Raw genomic sequence first — 17,130 nt, 5'->3', positions numbered from 1 at the left:
TTTTTCAGTACTTTATAAATTACTATTTTTTTCTAATTTTGATGTTAGATGTATTTGGTAGATTGTGCAACTGAAGGAAATGAGTGTTAGAATTGTGAACACATTATACCTTATTATGTATCCAAGACGAATTTGTGCTCTGACTAAACAGAGAACAAATTTTAAATTTATTAAATGGACAAATCATATACTTTGAATTTTATCAGCTATAAAATACATAGTATTTATATATAGTATTATATTTATGCTTTTACTGTCACTTTATCCATAAATGTGGCTACATTTTAAGAAGTGTGTGATTCCAGACCACAATATCTTAGACCAGCCAGCATACTTGTGTTCATAGCTGACCTTTGGGCCATCAGTTCTCTGCCAGGACCTGTCATTTACCAGGAGGAGGCTAGTATAAGTTCCTACATGACAACAAAAATATATACCTTCAAACAAATTAGTAAATCCACATGAAAAGTGGGCCAAGGTGCACGTTCTCGGAAGTCAGAAAAGGAGAGGTACTCCAAAAAAACGGTCAAAATATGCGATAGGAGAAAACTCTAAGGGTGATCATTTGAGTTGAGCTTCAAATAATTTCTGAAGCTTTTAAAAGTTGTTAGTTTCTTAGCTTTGCATACTAAAACCGTTAAACGTGTTGACAAGTGCAGAATATACAACACTAAGAAGGATTCTTATTTCTTTTACAGCCATGCACAGTCTTCAAGTAATAATAATGTCAGAGATTATTTGCATGAGTATCTTTTTACATGTAATTTCAATTTAAATTTAAGAATATAAAAAATGTGATATTTACGGCTTCTGAACACAAGTATTATCCTTATAGTTAGGATTGGTGATTCACCTGTTTTGCATTAAAAGAGCCATGCCAGGTGGTTAGAGCCATAGAAAATTCTGAATTGCTCATTGCTCATGTTCCGTCAGCTAAATGAGTTGTGTCTACTGTGGATAAAATATCATAGTATACATTTGTGATCTGCCTCTACAAATATTGACAGTAAGAAATATTGAAAACAATACCAATTCTTTGAACTTACTTAAATAATAAAGTCTAAATTTATATACAATTTCCCTAGTCCATATATAGTTTTATTCATGCCCAATATTGTATTTGTTCATAATAGCAGTCATATTACATATGACAAGTATCAACTACTTTCTTTTACAGATGAGATTCCAAGGTATGTAGGAGCAGAAACAGAAAACTTGATGTTCTATGTTTAGGCTTCTGTTTTTCTTAAAGTCAGTGGTAATTGACTAGTGAAATTAAAAATATTCCCTGATAAAGTCTTTTAAAACATAATGATTGAAACCTATCTGGGACAGACTCAGAGGAAATTAAATTTAGTTGAGTGAAATTTAAGTCTACAGTGGATTCTGATGCACATATTTGGCAATGAATCAACATTCTTTATAATGCTTTATATTTTATAAATGTAATTTGTATTTAAAGTTCTTTATAACTTGTTTATTCCTTAAAATTATATGATGAATTAAACATCAAAATGATTCAATAACCATGCTTCCATTCTCAATGAAAATAATTCAATTATTTTTTGAGCAGTTCCATTTGTCCATCAGGTATTCATAAAGATTTCTCATCTTTCTGGAGAAATCACAATATAGATATAGTAAACTAATAATGAACACACTAAATAATATACTTGAATATTATGTGTAAAGAATCCTATATTGTGAATACTTTGTTTACACACCCACAAACATGTGTATACAGTTACCATTTATAGATATGCGTAAATATATATCCTCTATTCATATATTTTACTTATAATTCATATTTCACAATATAGGGAAGTAATTCATTTTCAAAGTATTAGCTTGCACCAAGGTAAAATTAATTTCTTTTTAAGAATAGTACTTTCAACAAGAGGGATAAGTTATATCCATTCACATAACAAGAGAAAATTTATCTCAGATGTAACTCAGTGAGTCCAAAAGGTTTTTTAAGCTGTAAAAATTACTAGTTTCCTCAACTTCCTGACAGGCTTTTATAATGAGTGGTGATTAAAGGCCCATGGAATGAATGTGAAGGATAATAGGAAACATTAGGTGTCTAGAAGAGGAAATTAAAGAGAAATGGAATTGCAGAGATATCAAAAAGGAGAGTGGATAATTAGAGTGAAGGCAAATAGCAAAAACTGAGCCAAGAAAGAGGAGATGACATATAAATTTAGACAGAAATTGCTAGACTGTCCTTTCCATATGAAGACAAAACTCATTATTAATATGAATTCTGTGACTGAGTCTCCCCTGTTAGAAACTAAATGAGTGGTACTTCTCTGTTTTTAAAACATGACATCTCATTTATGTCATTTAAATTTTCAAACAAATTATAGAAAATTCAGTCAAAGTAAGAAATGTTCATATTACAAGTTTTAATATATTTTATTCTTACTATTTGTTTACTTTGGTCATTTGAAGTCAATCTTTATGTGTGTCTAGCTGTGTGCCGCTAACTGGCCAACACAATAACGTGAAAAATAAGGCAGGGCTGATGAGTCCTAGACATTCCTATTTCAACCTTTGCCAAATGCTTCGTCTTCGCAGCTGGAAATGGAGAAGTGCACTCCATCACTGGTTGTAGATGGAAATAAATAGATAATGATCCGTATAATCTACTCACTTCTTTTGGAGTAAGCAAAGATATATATTATAATTTTCCAAAGTAATTTTCTAGAACTTATCCCTGAAAACTAAATCAAAGGAATTCCTAAAACTCTTCTACGAGGTGTCTCAATCATGACATAATGGAAACATTGCCTTAATTCATCCTGCAGACAGAATTAATGAGAACTGAGTTTTCCTTCAAATAATTTGCAAGAATCTGGGGCTTGAGGTATTCATCAATTTGAAAAAGTGAAGACACTTTTCAGAGCAAATTTGCAACATCAGTGACGGGGGTTTGCAATAAATACTTGAAGTGTATCACACAGAAGAGTGATATAAGTGTTTCCTTTCTAGAACTTCTAGTTCATTGTAGTCAAAGCTTTATATAGTCTTCACCTGTGACAGGTTCTTCTGAAAAATGCAATTTTTTAAAGTATGAAGCAGTTGTTTCCCAGTTATTCCAAAACCAGGTAAGCTTCTACCTTAAACTTATAAATCCATCGAACTACATTTCCTTTGACAATCAAAAATAATCTACACGGGATAAGTGAAAAAAAAATCTGGGCTTAATGTTCAAATCTTAAACCAGAAGTCATACCTAAATTACGCTATTTTCCTTAAAAATTAGACAATTAGATAAGTATGACATTTCTCATTAATCATACTGTCAGTAGTGATGACACAGTTCATCTTAGAAATAGATGTTTTTTCCCATTAATTTTTGCCAATAATATTGACTGTGAGTCTAAGTTTGAAAGATATTGTATAATTTATGCTTTTAGATGTGAGCATCTCACAACATAATCATTAGCCTTATTCTGACTTATAATCCATTAAAGTTTGTGTTATATTGCCAGAAAGTGACCAAGGAAAAATGAACTAAATGTACTGAATGCTTTCTTAAGTATTTCAGGCATCTCCTTTATGTAGATAATGAATCAAAAGATCAGAAAGGAATACTGGGTAAAGACAAAGTCAGGCGAAAACCCCAGCTTTCAGTCCTCCATATTTATATGCTTTATATTTCAGTATTTATATTCTATATTATATATAAGAAATAAATATTTATATTAACTCAACCACATTACATAATTTTCTGAAGAGTTACAATTAGATGCATGTTATAATTTATTAACCCTTATAAATCTCTTTCATATAACTCTTAAGCTCATTTAAACACACTTAGCATATTAATGTTATAACTTTCTGAAGTCAAAGACAATGTGTTTCATATCTGTATCTGTACAATATTAGCATAGTACCTGAAATATAATTTTGTCAGTGGTTGGCTAGTTATATGTTTTTATGAACTGTTCTTGATGCAGAGGGTTTTCTTTCATGCTAATATTTACCCAATTTCTGTTCACTTTGTAATACTGAAAAGTCATATTTTAATCACTAACCCCCAATTATTATCTGCTTACAAAATATGAAAACTATTTGCTATTTGCCATCTACTAGTTACGAAATTTATTTAGTAGCAGAATTATATTTTTTAATTTGAAATTTGCTTTCTGTATATAACTGATATTTTCTTGAATAACTACTTGAAATTATAAGGTGATAACATTTGCTTACTGTAAATTCCATATTTGAAAACCATGAGATCGTTGCATCAAGTGTATTATTTGAAATAGGGAAGAATGAATGACATACCAAAATCAATTTATTTCTTTTTTTACATTCAGTTAAGAAGTATCACAAGAATTTACTCATGTAAATATTTGAGAATATTAAGATATGATAAATACGTCTCTAAAATCTCATAAATTTCATTAAAATTTGATGCAAAAGCTTGCAAGAAGTAGAATGATTCACCTTTGTTTGTGTATTTGTTTAAAAATCATATCACTATCAAACCCTAACAAGTCACTAATTTATTGTTGAATGCTCATTTTAAGGTAGTAGCTAAATATCCAGCCAATATGAATTTTTAGTATTTATTACAGTATTTCTTAAAAGCTTAGTGGATATTAGGAAATATCTATTAAAATATATCAGTACTTCAATGACTATATTTGTCAAACTTAAAAATATATATCTATTCTTCTTTTTATTTTTAAAATGTTTACTTTATTCCATATAACACAGCTAATATCATTTACATCTGAGGAAGAGATGGCCACAAAACTGATTTATAGTAAAACACTAAGTCTTAAGAACTGTAGTCCAATTTTATCCATGTCCTGGCACCCCTAGACAAGTGTATCATAACGCAGAGAATGGATATTACTACTATATTTTACTCAAGATAAAAGGGAAATATCAATAAACTTCAGAAAGTGGTAAATTCACCTGTCCCTTAAAATATGAGTATGCAATTGTAACAAAGCCATAGAAAATCACTTATAAAATGTAATTTTATTTTATGTTACTCTGCTGTCATGTAGGACACAACGTTTTCACATGGCTTTTGGGGGACTCCAGCCAATGATTAGCAACACACAATAGTGGTCCAACTCTCCAAATAACAATAAATAGTCTAGTGACTTTTACATTTATTCTCCGTGCTACCATAAGCCATTGTACAGACGGCACAGTGAAGCTCTAATGACCTACCTAAACTCTTGTCAGCTTATCAAACATTATCAAAGGCCCCACAAAAATAAAATAAAAATGGAAAAGCTATCAAATTAAAATTCCACCTCAGAGTGATAAAACTTTGAGCCTAACATAATGTCCCCAAAATAGGTTTGAGTCTTGAATTTTGCAGTGTTGAAACTTTATAATACTGAACTCATAAACATTCTTTTCATGTAACATGGAGACTTTAATGTTAAATATTCTTTATTTTGTAAAATAAAAGAAATAGTGTGTACTTCTCAGGTTTTGTCACATTTGACTGTGGTTACAAATGACACACAAACCCCATTAGTTTACAAGGGAGGTATTTATAACTCAGCCAAGTGCATGTTCTGCTGACAGAGCTTGGCTGCGCTCCGCACATTTCCTTTACAGCATCTAAATTGCCTAATACATTTTTAAGAACATTATGATTGACATACCACCCTTTCAAAGTGTACAATATAGTGATTCTTACAGTATTCACAGAGCTGCATCATCATTACCATTAATTTTTAACACATGTTCATTTTCTGAAAAAAAAAAAAAATCCTCTGCGCCTTATCAGCCACTCCCCATCCCTCAGGCCCTGGGAACAACTATTCTACTTTGTGTGTACATTTTACCTGTTTTGAACATTTCATATAAATGTAATTTATGGGCCTTTGTGACTGACTTCTTTCACTTAGTATAATGATTTTATGGTTCACGCATGTTTTCGCATATTTAAGAACTCCATTCCTTTTTCTGTTTGAAAAAAATCCCATTGTATGAGTACACCATATTTTGTTTATCCATTCATTGGTTAAAAGACAATCAGTTTTCCATTTTTCAAATATAAGCCATGGTGTGGAATTACTGAATCATATGGTAACTGTGTTTAACAATTTGAGTCATGGGCAAATTGTATATTAATTTCTTCATACCTCACCAAATGTGGAGTGGTCTAGAGAAACTGGAACACTTCCACACTGTTGGTGGGGATGTACGGTGGTGCAGCTGCTGAGGAACACAGTATAGAGGTTGCTCAAAAAATAAAAATAGAACTACCAATAATCCAGCAACCCCCCTTTTTGGTGTACACCCAAAAGATTTGAAATCAGCATCATGAAGAGAGATCACACTCATCATTGTTACAGAATTATTCACAATAGCCAAGATACGGAAACAAACCAAATGTCCATCAACAAACAAATGGATTTAAAAAAAGTTGTATATACATGCAATGGAATACTATTCATCCTTAAAAGAGAGGGAAGTTCCACTACTTGTAATAGCATGGATGAATCTGAAGACATTATGCTAAATGAAATAGGTCAGTCACAGAGGACACATACTGCATGACAGCACTCATATGAGGCATCAAATAGTCAAACTTACAGAAGCAGAAAATAGAATGATGTTTTCCATGGCTGGGGTGGGGTGTGGGGGGGAATAGAGAGTTATTCAATGGGTATAAAGCTATACAAGATGAGTAAGTTCTAGAGCTCTGCAGTAGAACATAGTGCCTATAGGTAACAACATGGTACTGTACACTTAAAAATTTAAGAGCATAAATCTCACATTACATGTTCTTATTACCAAGGGGGGAGAAAGGTAAAGGAAATCAATTAAATACTTGGAGATCATTGATATTTATTACTGTGATTTTGGCTATGGTGTGACTTGTATATGCATAGAGCAAACTCATCAAATTGTATACATTAAGTATGTGAAGCTTTGTGTATGGGAAAAAATTGTATTTCAAGGTGGCTGTACAATTTTGCGATACAACCAGTAATAGATGAGACCTCTAGTTATTTCACAGCCTTTTTTATTTTTATCTTTTAAGCAATCCTAGTGGGTATGAAGTGTGTTTCATATGGTTTTGATTTGCATTCTCCTACTGACTAATGATGCTGAACATCTTTTCACGTGCTCACAGGCTATCTGTACATCCTTTATGTAGTGATTTCTATTCAAGGCATCCAAGGCAATTATCCATTTTCGGCAGATTTCTTTCTTTTTTTATTGAATTGTGGAATACTTTACATATTCTGGACATATGTCCCTTAACAGACACATCATTTGCAAATATTTTCTCCAATATGTATGTTTTTTCACTTTACTAATAGGGTCCATTGAAGTACAAACTTCTGATTTTGATGAAGTCCATTTTATCTATTTTTTTTTCTTTTGTCACATGTATTTCTGGTACCATATCCAGGAAATGATTGCCAAATCTAAGGTCAAGAAGATTTTCATCTATGTTTTCTTTTAAGATTTTTATAATTTAACTCTTATATTTAGGTTATTAATTTAAATTAATTATTTCATGTGGTATGATGTAGAGGTCAACTTAAATTCTTTTGCATATGGATTTCCAGTTCTTCCAAAACCGTATTTGAAAAAGACTATTTTTCTCCAGTAAATTGTCTTGGTACCCTAGTCAAAAATGAATTGACTATAAATGTAAGGGTTTATTTCTAGAATTTTAATTATATCTCATTGATTTATATGTTCATCCACATTGTCCTGCTTACTTCCTGTATCTTTATAGTATGTTTTTAAATTGGGAAGCATGTGTCCTCCAAATTTGTTCTTATTTACCATTGTTTTGGCCATTCAGGGTCCCTTGCACTTCCATATGAATTTTGAGATCACCTTGTCCATTTCTGTATAAAAATCCAACTAGGACTTTCAAAGAGATCAGATTGAATCTGTTGCTCAATCGGCAGAGTACTACTATCTTAATATTAGGTCTTCTGGTCGACGAGCATGGAATGTCTTTCCATTTATTTAGATCTTTAATTTCTCGGTGTTGTTACATTGTCAGTGTACAGTCTTCCAAAATGTTGTTACTTATTTTTAAGGATTTCGTCTTTTTTACCTTTCAGTTTTATTGAGACATAATTGACCTGCAGCACTACACATGCTTAAGGTGTACAGTACAATGATTTGACTTAACATTTTTTTGCAAATGGCAAATTTTCATTCTTTTTATGGCTGAGTAATCTTGCATTGAATATATATACCAAATCTTTATCCATTCTTATCCATCTATCCATTTATCCATCTACTGACGGCCACTTAGGTTGTAAACAATGCTGCAATGAACATAGGGGTACACACAGCTTTTCAAATCAAAGTTTTTATTTTATTCAGATATATACTCAGGAGTGGAATTGCTGGATTAAATGGCAGCTCTATTTTCAATTTTGTGTTTTACATAGCAGCTGCAACAATTTATATTCCCACTATCAGTACATGAGAGTTCCCTTTTTACCAGATCCTCAATAACACTTGTTGATTTTTGTCTTTTGGATAAATAGACATTCTGACACGTTCGTGGTGATCTCTCATTGTGGTTTTGGTTTGCATTTCCATGATGATTAGTGTGTCATCTTTGGAAAAATATTTATTCTGTTCCTTTGCCTATATTTAATCAGGTTGTTTTTGATTTAATTTGGATATTAACCTTTTGTCAGATATATCATTTGCAAATATCTTCTCCCATTCAGTAGTCAGTCTTTTCATTTTGTTGGTAGTTCCCTTTGCTGTGCAGAAGCTTTTGAGTTTAATGTAGTGTCTTTTTTTTTTTTTTTTTTTTTTTTTTGCTTCTGTTTCCCTTGCCTAAGGAGACATATTTTAAAAATATTGCTATGACCAATGTCAAAGAGCATATTGCCTGTGTTTTCTTCTAGGAGTTTTATGATTTCAGGTCTTCTTGTCTCTGTCCCTGCAGGACATCTACAAAATTGGTTGTATTGGTATTGTCCTTGTGGTCTAAGCAGAGACTGGTGTTCTCAAATCTGGCATCGTGGTCATGTTTGCTCCAATCAGTGTTACAACTGAAGTAAAATCTGTTAACATGCACCACAGAACTTTGGGTAAAGCTTTCCCTGGGGTCATTGTGGGCTTCAATGTCAAAGATGTTCGTCATGGCAGCATGGCTGGAAACAGCAAAAATGACTCATCAGTTGAAGCAACTGGCTTCACAGCTCAGGTGATTATCCAGTACCGTTCAGCCTAGGTTAGTGCTTCTGTGCTCCTGCAGTGGACTATCAGCTCACATTCCTTGCAAGTTTGCTGAGTTGGAGAAGAATATTGATCACTGTTCTGGGAAGAAGCTGGAAGATGGCCCCATTCTTGAAATCTGGTGATTCTGCTTCACTGATGTGGTTCCTGGCATGCCCACCTGTGCTGAGAACCTTTCTGACTATCCTCTGGGTTGTTTTGTTGGTCATGTCATGAGACAGACAGCGGCTGTGTGTGTCATCAAAGCAGTAGACAAGAAGGCTACCAGAGCTAACAAGGTCACCAAGTCTGCTCAGAAAGTTCAGAAGGCAAAAATGGATGTTATCCGTAAACTCTGCTATGCCAGTCTTAGTTATGGAAGAAGAATCTCAGGACTACTTGTGTCAATTGGCCATTAAAGTTTAATAGTTATTAGTGGCAAATAAAAACAATGCATCATAAAACCTTCAGAAGTTAAGGAGACTGTTTTGTTGGGAATTTGATTTGTGTATGTGTGTGTGTGTGTGAGCACGCGTGCACAGGTAAGCAATCCATTTTTAAAATTAGTACTTTTTGATAGAAACAACTTGACCAAAAATCTTTGACAGAATTCTGAGACCCATTAAAACAAGGTTTAATGAGAAAATAAATAGATAAATTAAAAAATTTCCCTTACATTTTCTTTAAACCCTTTTTCTTCAATATTCTATTTTATATATGTTACCAGATGAATATCTGATTATACTATGTGTATGGGCAAAAATCAGATTCCTTTAGTCTTGTTTTCTTATTTTAATACTTAGCACAGCATTCTCCCAAGTATGTGCTTGATAACACACTGCATAATAACTGGCACATAAGTGATTTTACTAAAGATGCACAACAATCACATATACTAAATTACCATGGAATTAAGTAAATGAGAGAGCAAAAGAAGTTAAAGCCACAACCCAAAGCCAGCTCTTACTCGGTCTTTAGATTTTATTCAGAGTAAGGAAGGAAACCATTGATGGGATATGAATAAATAATAACTGAATTAATAAATAAAAATAGGCCATGCTCTGATTCACTTAAAAGAGATTTTATAACCACCTTTTCAAATAAGAGGAAATTGCTATAATCTGTTGAAAGATAATGATGGTTTAGACTAGGATATTTAAGGAGGAAATGGAGCAAGCAAAATAAATACTAGATATATTTCTGAGGTAGAGTCAAAACCTTGCAAATGGTTTAGGTCTGATGAGACAGAGTCAAAGATATCTCCAGAGTTTTGCCTTGGCAGCTGGACCAAATGGAGCTGACAGCCCTTGAGACAGAGAAGTCTACGGGAGGGACACACTAAATTGGTTGGAAAGGAGATTTGAGAAGTTTGAGTTTCAGCCTCTTTTAATACATTCATGTAGAGGTGATAAACTGGACATTAAGGCTTAGAATTTAGGGAAAGGTCTGGGGTAGTGTTATTTGGTAGCTGCAGTACCATAGATGGCTGGATTATCAAAGTAAATGCACACAGATAATAGATCTAACTCAGCATCAAACTTTCTGAGTGCGTAGTGCAAGATGTATGAAACAAGTAGGGAGAATTGCAGCCGCACAATTCTTGTCTTGGAAGCTGCATCTGGAAAGACTTTCAGATAGCCACAAACTCAACAGATGCAGCTTCCAAGACAAAACAAAAAACAAAGCAAGACCATGCCTGTTATGAGTTCTGATTTTGGAGGAAGAGACTTACACTAACTATGTGTATGGGACAATTTAGCTCAGAGGAAGTAGGTCTAATACAAGGTTTCCTGGTCTCTATGCTCCATTAATCAGAGGTAGATAGTCCATGCAGCTAACTTCTATTCTCCAGTCTGCTTTGTCCTATACATCTCTGCATTTTAGGTTTATTTTCAATAATCATTGTAGAGAAATGGTATGTCATGCTTTAAAAAAACCATTTTTAGACAAGAACTTCCTCAGATATCTTGAGACTATAAATCCCACTGGAATATTTACAAGTAGATTTTGTTGAGATCAGCATTGCCTTATGTATGCCCAGGAGAGAGGGAACCATTTACAGACCTGCTGTTACCTCTTTTGTTCATGAGTCACCAGCATGCAGATGATACTTGCAGCAATGGAATGAGTCGGACTCACATAATAATGTTTCCTACTAGGGAAGAAATATGTGCTGCAGTATCTGCTTTCAGGTACTCTTATCTGGGTGCAGAGTAGAGAAAACATTGGATTCAACAGGGCTTGGTTTGCAAGATGAGTAAAATTGAAAGGAAATACACACACATACACACACACACGTCTGTGTATGTGTGTATGTGTGTGTAAAATTGGTGGAGGGGATGAGAAAACATATCAAGCAATAAAGAACTTGCTACTAATTTTCTTTGTTTACTTGCTTGTCACATATCCTGGATACCTCAGACTCTAATTATGGATATCCTCAGTAAGACATGGACAAGTAACCTCAAACTATAATTGGAACCTAATTATGTGAGCCCTCAAAAGAATAAAACAGGGAAGCTCAAACAATAGAGAAAAACAGAGTGCGTTTACATTGGATGGAAATCTCTTATTTCATGAGACAGACCTCTGGAAGATCACAATTCTTAAGATTCGTACTATTGACCAGAAAATTTAGTTTATACATCTTTCTGATTCTAGAAGTAGATTGACTGTCAGTCTTCATTTACGGTAATCCTATGAATTATCTTTTTATATAAAAAATATATAGTATCTAATATTATAAATACATATATACATAGTGTTTATATATATACCCCAAATATATATACACACACACACACACACACATATAGATATCCTCTTAATATGTGTGTGTTAGAACATCGTAAAGTCTAGTTCGTAAGACTTGCTTGCTTCCACTCTCAAAGAGATGTCCTCCTTTTGAAATTTCATAAGATAAAATTTTACTACTGTGAAAATTAGCAAATCAGGATAGAAATGCTCTTGCTAACTATACCTTCTCTGCCCTGTATTGTGTATTTTGTTTTCCCAAGTCAGTGTGGCTAAATTTGAAGGCAAAATTAAGTTCATGTATGCCAAGTCCGTTTATCTCTATCATATATGCAAAGATCACTGGACTTCATGAAGATTACATTTAAACTAAGAAAGAAAGCTTTGTTATTGGGGATGAAAACAATATGTATTTTATTTCAACACTAGGTTAGGCATAATCATATGCAACAAATGAGAAATTATATTATAGTCACCATTTGTTAAATGTTCTTGCCCAGGACCTCATTTTGGTTTTTCTCTACATGATGAGTCATACCTTCCATAGGTAGAATCAGAGAGTGGTGTTTCCTAGGATGTTTGAAAGTTGGAGTAAAGACAGAGTGTGCTTTCGGCTCTCACAGCTGTATTCAAGGTGGAGGTTAGTGTTGGGTCTGTAGCATCTTTGGCAGAGATGCTGCCTGTGTGGTATCTGGCCCTGGCCTTTTGAGTATCTAGGGGTATGCAGTAGATCAAATTATTTCTGTTATGAAAGTTGTGCTGTTTGGACATGAGTAAGTCCTGGCTTTGTGTCACAGTTTGATATCCTGACCCTTCCAAAAACTGTCAGCCGACAAATAGCCTGTAATAAGACCCTTTCTGTTAAAGCTAGATGAAGTAGATTCTGTAACTAAATTTTGGCAAAGACATAATAGTCACATCCATTCAATGCTGAGCAATTGGCAAAAATACTTAGCCATATGTGGCAAAGGTAATTGTCTTTGTTTTTGCCTGGTGTGACTTTATAAACTGTGTCCAGAGAATTGGTGCCAATAATTCACTCTTGCACATCCTGAAATGTACTTGTCCTCTGTATGCACCAGGATGACTCTTCCTTATCATTTCCCCTTGAGTTTGTTCACATTCACCTTACATACCAAAATTTATTAACTATATACCTAAGATGTGCCTCTTATTTGCTCTGTAAAATGTTTGTCTCTGAACATCTAACTTGTCAAGGTGTTTCCCCATTTGTGCAGGGCTGCAGCTCACCTCACAGAACCAGCTGTTCCCTGGACCCTCAGCAGGTGGCCAACTGCCTTTGTGGTAAATGTAGGCTGTGTGTTAGATTTCCAAATTTATTTACCTACTAGTTCCAAGTTTACACATTTAAGCAACATCTCTCCAGTTCTCTCAACACCTAGCCGTGGGGAAACACCATTCTACTGTTACTTTGTTTTACAAGCTTGGCTTTTTTAGATTCCATCATGCAGCACTTTTCATTTTCTTTCTGACTTATCTCATTTAGCATAGTGCCCTCAAGCTCCCTCTATGCTGTTGCAAATGACAGAACTTCCTTTTTTCTCATGGCTGAATAATAATACATTGTATAAATATACACAACTTCTTTATCTAGTATCATTTTGAAAAATTTAAGAACTGCTAAATATAAGTAAAGGTGTAGAGCCAACATCAGTGAAGTAAGCCAGTTATAAGTACTTGGAGTAGAGGGATTTCTTTTTAGACACAAAAGTCTAAATTATTATAATGAGGTTTTATCTCACACTAGTCAGAATGGCCATCATTAAAAAGTCTACAAATACCAAATGCTGGAGAAGGTGTGGAGAAAAAAGAACTACATTAACCTATACTGTTGGTGGGAATGTAAATTGGCGCAGCCGCTATGGAGAACAGGATAGATGTCCTTACAAAAATAAAAATAAAGTTACCCTATGATCCAGTAATCCCACTCCTGGGTATGTATCTGGAGAAAACTCTAATTCAAAATGATATATGTACTCCAGTATTCATAGCAGCTCTATTTATAATAGTCAACACATGAAAGAAACCAAACTGTCCAGCAACAGATGACTGGATAAAGAAGATACGATATACAGATAGATAGATAGATAGATAGATTTATAGATACACACACACACACACACACACACACACACACACACACACAATGGAATAGTACTCAGCCATAAAAAAGAAGGAAATAATGTCATTTGCAGCAACAAGGATGAACCTAGAGATTATCATATTAAATGAAGTCAGACAGAGAAAGACAAATACCATATGATATCACTTATGTGTGGAATCTGCAACAATGATACAAATGAACTTATTTACAAAACAGAAATAGACTCACAGACATAGAAAGCAAACTTATGGTTACCAACAGGAAAAGTGGGGGGGATAAATAAGGAGTTTGGGATTAACATATATACATTACTGTATATAAAATAAATAAACAATAAGGACCTACTATATAGTACAGGGAACTATATTAAATATCTTGTAATAACCTATAATGGAAAATAATCTGAAAAAGAATATATATATATGTGTGTGTGTGTGTGTGTGTGTTTATAACTGAATCACTTTGCTGTACACCTGAAACTAACATTAACAGTGTAAATTATACTTCAATTAAAAATGATTTAAAAGTCTAAATTATTGATTAGCTAGAATTAGTGGGAAAACTTAGGATCCCAGAATTTTCCTCTGTAAAGTTAAAGCACATTTTCTTAGTTGACGAAACTGCTTCATAAAAGCTCAGTTACATGGTGGCAACAAGAAGGGAATAGGGTTGATACTTTAATATTGAGTATTTAGAATTATGTAAAGTATATGGTAAAAGTTAAGAGTTATAGAAAGATTTTTACTTTATCATCCACCCTAACACAAAGAAATATATTTAATGGCTAAAGCAAAGAGAAAGTATATATTAAGGTTTTTAGAATTATAAACAAATCTCAAGTAACTTGAAAATCTTGACAAAGAATGTGTGATAATTTTTCCTAATAAACTTTCCAAATCCAGTACTTGATTATATGCAAACATCCCTAAAAATGTTTTCTATTTCCCCTGGCAAAAGTGCCATTACAAAATAGAAAGTCAAATCTGAAGTGAATTGCATTGCTTTAAGGAATTCAGTTTCTATTGTATGTAGTGACATTGTTCCTTTGTGTAGGAGGTGGGAGGAGTAATTATCTTAGACTAATTTCAACTCATGACAGTTCAATTAACCAGAGAATATATGAATTATAGTGTTAATATCTGTGGGGAGAAAACAAAGTAAAAAATGAACGGTCTTATTGTTGAAAAACCAAAGGAAATACCTCTTTGTGACAATGCAGGTGGTATAATACTGCATACAATCAAAGATTTAATGTACGACATTTTGGAACAAAAATGAATTCTGTCACATATGGTAGTTCATTGTATTATGATCTGCTACTCTCTATGGTGTCAGTAAACCACATTTCCAGATGGCAGAAGTAAATATGGACTCCCCATGAAGAAAAAACACCAGGCAATTTTAGTCTTGGCATACTACATAATTGTTGAACAACAAACAAAATGAGAACAAAGAGACATTTTTGGAAAGTTTATCGATTGCTTTTATTGTTTCCTGACTCAATAAGTAACACACGCTCAAGTGGGATATTTTGGAAAATGGAAATATTTGGAATTCCTGGACACATAGTAGACATGAAAGAGAAGATTTTTAAATGACCTCTAATTACACAATACAGAATATATGTGCGTGCATGCGCATGTCTGTTTGTGTGTGGTGTCTCTGTAGTATATTTAGCTCATTTGTATATATTTATCATAAATTTGGAACATAATGAATATAGGATTTTATCACTTAAATAATTGCTAAATATCATATCATACAATACAGTGTTTGAAAATGTAATTTAATAGTTAAATACTATATGATTTTTTGGCAGTGTAAGACTGTAGTATCTTAAACAACCCAGTAAGGAAGATAAGATTATTATCTCTATAGATAAGATAAGTTACACAATATTACACAGTTAGATGGTGACAGTCTTTTTCACAGAGGTAATTTCCTTACTAACTAAGCTATAATATATCTTGAATGAAGTTGTATAACTAGGTCAAACAATATAAAAATTCTTGAAATAGGTCCCAAAGAGATATGTGTACATTTTGTATAACCAATTAAAAGAAAGTTAAGAAGTACTAAAAATAATTTGAAGAAGTTTAACTTTTTTTAGTTCAAACAGTCATTTTTATACTTGCTTTAGAGAGAGAAAAAAAACTTTACTTAATTATTCATTTATCATATACTATATCTGTAGTTTTTTTCTTAAACCTTTTAGGAGCTAATAATAGAAATATTTCTACGTTTTTTCTGTTTTGCTTATTCTAGTTATTTAATCTCAATACTTCTTTTAAAATAAATTTTATTTTGGTATTTTTTCACATGAGAAAAAATTTAATTTGTTATTTGGAAAAATTACCAATTATTCTCAGTGAATTCTCCTATTGTCTCTATGTTTAAGAATTTCTTTTACATTTCAAGTTCTTGCAAGAATCTCCTCAATTTTTCCTATTTTTTTACAGTCATAGTTAACCATTATTTATTTCAAAATTATTTAGCTCTGAAGCAAAAGCTAATTGTTGTGTTTGTTTCTAAATGGTCAATCACTTGCTTTCACACAATTAATTAAACAATAATTTTAGTCCAAAAATTTCTACTATTATTTATTAAAATAGAGAGAATTTTTTTTTTCTGAGCTATTTTTCCTGTTTATTGTTTGCCTGCTATTTAAACTGACAGAAATAGGCCTTTAAATACTTTGATATATTATTGGACAAAAATCTCAAACTCTTTTTTCCTTGTTCTATTTTCTTTACTATTTACCCAGAATTCTGTATATAAAGAACATTAAACAAGGTTATAATTTTTGTTTCAAATGTTAAGCATAATTTAGGAAGCTCAAGAGAAACGCCACTGTGGTACTCAGGGTTTTACTCTGTAGTAATTTCTTCCCTCATAGTGTTCTAAGAGTCCTTCTTTTATTATATCTTTTATTTTTAGAAAACTTGCTTTAACCATTCTTTCATTGTTTAATGTAGTTCCCAGTATATGTAGAGGAAATATTTGAGAAAATATTATTATAAATGGGAGAGGGTAAAGGGACCTAAATTGAGTTTTTT

The 17,130-nt window shown here is 32.8% G+C and overlaps 1 pseudogene; it reads left to right on the top strand.

Moving 5' to 3' along the window:
* The window catches only part of LOC123614556 (elongation factor 1-alpha 1-like), a 118,241-nt pseudogene extending 108,627 nt beyond the window's left edge, over nucleotides 1–9,614 (top strand).
* Nucleotides 9,615–17,130: the final 7,516 nt, after the last annotated feature.

Source organism: Camelus bactrianus, chromosome 30 (genome assembly GCF_048773025.1).
Source record: "Camelus bactrianus isolate YW-2024 breed Bactrian camel chromosome 30, ASM4877302v1, whole genome shotgun sequence".
NCBI classification, from domain to species: Eukaryota; Metazoa; Chordata; class Mammalia; order Artiodactyla; family Camelidae; genus Camelus; species Camelus bactrianus.
The sequence above is the reverse complement of the archived record's forward strand: the minus strand, read 5'-3'. Positions and strand labels throughout refer to the sequence as shown.